Source organism: Pristiophorus japonicus, chromosome 19 (assembly GCF_044704955.1).
Source record: "Pristiophorus japonicus isolate sPriJap1 chromosome 19, sPriJap1.hap1, whole genome shotgun sequence".
Lineage (NCBI taxonomy): Eukaryota > Metazoa > Chordata > Chondrichthyes > Pristiophoridae > Pristiophorus > Pristiophorus japonicus.
Window position 1 is genome coordinate 56,689,141 of NC_091995.1, and position 6,401 is coordinate 56,695,541.

Below are 6,401 nucleotides of genomic sequence, written 5' to 3' on the forward strand. Positions count from 1 at the left end.
CCCCCACACACAGACAAAACCGGGAGAACAGGTTCTCGACAGCAGTCAGAAGCCATCAAGGGCCACAGGAACGGCCGTTCACGCCTCATCAACCCACAATGCGAGCAATCAACTACAAACTGAGAGAAGCTCAAGAGGGATCAGCCAGACGCAGCTCATTCTTTGGAAACTCTTTGAACAAAGGAACAGGTCTGTACTGGAGGTGTGGGGGTGGGCACTCGGCAAGGGGATATCGATTTCTGCAGGCTGTTTGCAGAAATTGTGAATATACAGGGCATTTGGCCCGCAGTGCAAAAAAACGGCAGCTCGGCTGGTATACGAATCGGATGGGTCGGAAAGCGGACCAGAAGATGGTGGGGACAGTACCCAGGACACCGATGTACAGCGGGTCAACACGATCCAGGGCCGCTGCTCCTACAACAGGACGCCTCCTATAATGATGAGGGTCCTACGCAACGGGATATCTGACAACATGGAGCTGGATACGGGAGCGAGTCAATCTCTCATGGGCGCTCAACAATTTGAACAACTGTGGCCGCATAAAAGAGACAGACCAAAACTCACAAGGGTCGACACCACACTGAGGACCTATACCAAAGAAATCGTACCAGTCCTCGGCAGCGCCATGCTCTCTGTCACACACAAAGGGACAGTGAACCGACTTCCCCATGGATTGTCCCCGGAGACCCCCCAGCACTGCTGGGGAGAAGCTGGCTGGCAAAACTAAACTGGAAATAGGATGATATCCATGCCATGTCATTAGAGGAACGGACCTCCTGCTCAACAGTTATAAAGCGATTTGAACATCTCTTTCAGCCAGGTGTTGGCACTTTCAAAGGGGCCAAAGTCAAAATCTACATCACACAGGATGCTAGACCGGTCCATCACAAGGCCAGAGCTGTACCCTATGTGATGAGGGAAAAGATTGAACACGAACTAGACAGGCTTCTGCGGGAAGGCATTATATCACCTGTGGAATTTAGCGACTGGGCAAGTCCCATCGTCCCAGTCATGAAGCCTGATAGATCCGTACGAATCTGTGGGACTACAAATCTACCATAAACAGAGTCTCCCTACAGGACCAGTACCCGCTGCCCAGAGCGGAGGACTTATTTGCCACATTGGCTGGAGGTAAACTTTTCTCAAAATTAGACCTCACATCTGCGTATATGACGCAAGAATTGACCGAGAAATCCAAGCTACTCACCACCATCAACACACATCGAGGCCTTTTCATGTACAATCGATGCCCATTCGGCATCAGGTCAGCAGCTGCCATATTCCAGCGCAACATGGAGAGTCTGCTCAAGTCCATCCTGGGGACGGTTGTATTTCAAGATGACATACTTATCACAGGCAGGGACACCGACTCCCATCTCCGTAATTTGGAGGAAGTACTAAAGCGGTTGGATCGGGTAGACCTACGAGTCAAGAAATTCAAGTGCCTGTTTCTCGCACCCGAGGTTGAATTTTTGGGCAGAAGGATTGCCACTGATGGAATCCGCCCAACAGAGTCCAAAACAGAAGCAATTCGCCTGGCACCCAGGCCCGGAATGTCTCAGAACTGCGCGCCTTTTTCGGGCTACTCAATTACTTTGGGAACTTTATGCAGAACTTAAGCACGCTGCTGGAGCCTCTCCATGTGCTACTCAGAAAGGGATGCGATTGGTTTTGGGGGGACGCCCAGGAACGCGCCGTCAATAAGGCATGCAACCTTCTGTGTTCCAACAGTGTTTTGACTTTCTTTGACCCAGGTAAAAAGCTAGTTCTCACATGTGATGCGTCAGCGTATGGGGTCAGGTGCGTTTTGCAACATGTCAATAGTGCGGGCAAATTACAACCCATAGCTTATGCCTCCAGGTCACTTTCGCGGGCGGAGCGCGGGTACGGAATGGTAGAGAAGGAGGCGCTCGCGTGCGTGTACGGTGTCAAAAAGATGCACCAATACCTTTTCGGGGCCAAGTTCGCGTTAGAAACCGACCACAAACCCCTCACGTCCCTCCTATCTGAGAGCAAGGCAATAAACGCCAACGCCTCGGCGCAAATTCAACGGTGGGCACTCATGCTGGCGTCCTACGACTATACCATAAGGCACAGACCAGGCACAGACAACTGTGCCGACGCGCTCAGCAGGCTACCCCTGGCGACCATGGAAGGGTCTGACGAACAGGACTGTGAGATAGTCATGGCAATCAACGCCTTTGAGTCCACAGGTTCGCCCATGATGGCTCGCCAAATCAGAGCCTGGACGGCCAGCGACCCCACGTTATCCTTAGTAAAAAGATGTGTCCTAACCGGTGACTGGGCAGAGGCTCACGATGCCTGCCCTGAGGAATTAAAACCATTTCACAGGCGCATGCGTGAGCTATCACTGCAAGCAGACTGCCTGATGTGGGGCAGCCGAGTAGTCATGCCTCTGCGAGGCAGAGAGGCATTTGTCCGGGAGCTCCACCGCGAGCACCCGGGGATCGTTCTCATGAAAGCCATAGCCAGATCCCACGTCTGGTGGCCTGGTATAGAAGCGGACTTGGAGCTCTGTGTCCGAAGGTGCACCATTTGTGCCCAACTCAGCAATGCCCCCAGGGAGGCTCCACTGAGCCCCTGGCCCTGGCCTACCAAACCGTGGTCGCGGGTGCACGTAGACTATGTGGGCCCATTCATAGGCAAAATGTTCCTCGTAGTTGTAGATGCATTTTCAAAGTGGATCGAATGCACCATTTTAAACTCGAGCACAACCTCCACCACTGTGGAGAGCCTCGCAACCATGTTTGCAACGCACGGAATCCCTGACATATTGGTCAGTGACAATGGTCCGTGCTTCACCAGCGCAGAATTCCAAGACTTTATAATTGACCACGGCATAAATCACGTCAAGATGGCACCGTTCAAGCCGGCCTCCAACGGCCAGGCAGAGAGAGCAGTGCAAATCATTAAACAAGGCATGCTTAAAATTCAAGGTCCCTCGCTGCAGGGTCGCCTGTTGCGACTGCTGCTGGCATACAGATCTCGTCCGCATTCATTGACTGGGATCCCCCCCGCGCAACTGTTGATGAAAAGGACTTTAAAAACAAGGCTCTCATTAATCCTCCCAGACATGCACGAAATCGTTGAGGCAAAGCGCCGTAAGCTGACTGAGTACCATGACAGAAATTCGAGGGGGAGATGGAATGAGATAGGGGACAAAGTGTTTGTACTAAACTATGGCAGGGGTCCCAAATGGCTTTCAGGGACTGTAACGGGCAAGGAAGGAAACAGGCTACTGGTAGTACAAATGGACAATGGCAAAACCTGCCGGAGGCATGTAGACCAAGTCAAAAACAGATTTACCAACAACACTGCGGAACCAGAGGCAGACTACAATGTGGAACTCGCACCACACCTGGTGGACAGACAGAGGGAACAACCTGAGGAAAGGGCAATCCCAACAGACAGCCCAGGCGAGTCAACAACAATCACACCAAACGAAATAGACAGCCCAGGCGAGATACTAGCAACCACACCCAAAGAAAAACAGACACCAAGGCAAACAACTGAACCACAACTCAGATGCTCCACGCGAGAGCGTAGACCACCTGAGAGACTGAACCTAAAAAGACAATAAGACCTTAGGGGAGGGTGATGTCATGTATCTTACATTATTATATATAACTGTATCCTAACATGCTATACATGACTGTAATAAGATATGACCTGTAACCACCAGCATACCTTACCACCAGGGGTGCACTTGCAAGAGACAGGTATATAAGGACAGGTCTCAGGCAAGTGCAGCATTCCAGAGCTGTGAAATAAAGGTGCAGGTCCAGAGTGACCTTGACTTCACTACATGCCTCGTGTGAATCTGTACTGAGGAGACAGGACTTTACACACGTGACTGCATTCTCTGCGTGGGAACCCTCCGGACGGGAGCGCGCTTCGCAGCGCGGGAGGAGAAGGCCTCCCCACCAGAATCCAGGTCGCCTCCGAGATCACCAGGTACTTTTTGCCCCATTAAGTTGCACAATGTCTGTAAATAAGTTTATTATCTGCACCCCCAATTAACATGCCACTTTCCAAGAAATTGCAGACATTTTCATCTCCAGGCCAGATCCAAGACCATCCCAACCTCTGTCGTCGAGCTACAGTACGCGGAAGATGCATGCGGCTGCACACATTCAGAGGCTGAACTCCAGGATATGGTCAACATCTTCACTGAGGCGTACGAAAGCATGGGCCTTACACTAAACATCCGTAAGACAAAGGTCCTCCACCAGCCTGTCCCCGCCACACAATACTGACCTCCAGTCATCAAGATCCACGGCGCGGCCCTGGACAACGTGGACCATTTCCCATATCTCGGGAGCCTATTATCGGCAAGGGCAGACATAAGAAATATGAGCAGGAGTAGGCCCTACGACTCCTCGACCTGCTCCACCATTTAATACTATCATGGCTGATCCGATCATGGACTAAGGTCCACTTCCCTGCCCGCTCTAAGATCATGCCCCCTAGTTCTAGTCTCCCCTATCAGTGGAAACATCCTCTCTGCAACCACCTTGTCAAGTCCCCTCATAATTTTATATGTTTCGATAAGATCACCTCTCATTCTTCTGAATTCCAATGAGTAGAGGCCCAACCTCCTCAACCTTTCCTCATAAGTCAACCCCCTCATCTCCAGAAGTAAGCTAGTGAACCTTCTCTGAACTGCCTCCAAAGCAAGTATATCCTTTTGTAAATATAGAATCCAAAAATGTACGCAGTACTCCAGGTGTGGCCTCACCAATACCCTGTACAACTGTAGCAAGACTTCCCTGCTTTTATACTCCATCCCCTTTGCAATAAAGGCCAAGATTCCATTAGCCTTCCTGATCACTTGCTGTACCTGCATACTAACCTTTTGTGTTTCATGCACAAGTATCCCCAGGTCCCGCTTGATAGGTCCTTACTATACAGTATAAATGCACATGAGGCCCATGCTTGAGAGAAGGTCAGTCTGTGACCTGTCCTTTATTCCTCAGCACTCAAAGTGATGAAGGTGGGTGGAGCTTCCCCTTTTGTATCTGAAGGCCCAGGTTAGGAGTGTCTCCCACCTAGTGGTCAGTGTTCTCACGGTGTACAATTTAGGTCAGATTATACATGGGTTACAATGCTGGTTGAATACATGACATCACCTCCCCCCCCCCAAAGTCTTATTGGGATCACAGGTTGAGTCTCTCTGGTGGTTTACGCTCCCTTGTGGAGCGCCTGATTGGGGCTCCGGTTGTTGGGCACTGGCCTGATTGTCTGCTGTTTGCAGTGCCTCAGGCCTGTCCGGACTGCCCACAGTGACTGGGCTCTCCTCCCTTTGGTTCCGGTGTTCGGTCACCTGTGGTGGAGTGAACTCTACATCGTGTTCTTCCTCTGCTTCTTCTATGGGGTTGCTGAACCTCCTTTTTGTTTGATCCACGTGTTTGCGGCAGATTTGTCCATTGGTAAGTTTAACTACCAGAATCCTATTTCCCTCTTTGGCAATCACAGTGCCTGCGAGCCATTTGGGCCCTGCAGCGTAGTTGAGGACAAAAACAGGATCATTTACATCAATACATCGCACCCTCGCATTCCTGTCATGGTAGTCATATTGTGGTTGGCGCCTGCTCTCGACAATTTATTTCATGGTGGGGTGTATAAGGGATAACCGGGTTTTGAGCGTCCTTTTCATTAGCAGCTCTGCGGGTGGAACCCCTGTGAGCGAGTGTGGTCGGGATCTATAGGCCAACAGGAAGCGTGATAAGTGTCTTTGCAGGGAACCCCCTTGGATTCTGAGCATCCCCTGTTTGATTATCTGCACTGCTCGTTCTGCCTGGCCGTTTGAGGCCGGCTTGAACGGTGCCGTTCTGACATGGTTAATTCCATTGCCTGCCATGAAGTCCTGGAATTCAGTGCTTGTGAAGCACGGGCCATTGTCGCTGACCAAGACGTCCGGTAGACCGTGGGCGGCGAACATTGCCCGTAGGCTTTCTACCGTGGCAGAGGATGTGCTTGAATTTAAAATGTCACACGATCCATTTGGAGTAGGTGTCTACTACAACCAAAAACATTTTTCCCATGAAAGGACCTGCGTAGTCCACATGGATGCGTGACCAAGGCTTGTGGGCCATGGCCAGGGGCTAAGGGGGGCTTCCCTGGGCACATTGCACCTGCGAACACAAAGTTCCAGATCTGTGTCTATCCCTGGCCACCAAACGTGTAACCTGGTAATTGCCTTCATCATGACAATGCCCGGGTGCTCATTGTGGAGTTCTCTGATGAACACCTCTCTGCCCATCTGGGGCATGACTACGCGGTTTCCCCACAGTAGGCAATCGGCTTGAATCGAGAGTTCATCCCTGTGCCTGTGAAATGGTTTAAATTCCTCAGGGTATGCCCTGTGCGTGGCTGCCCAG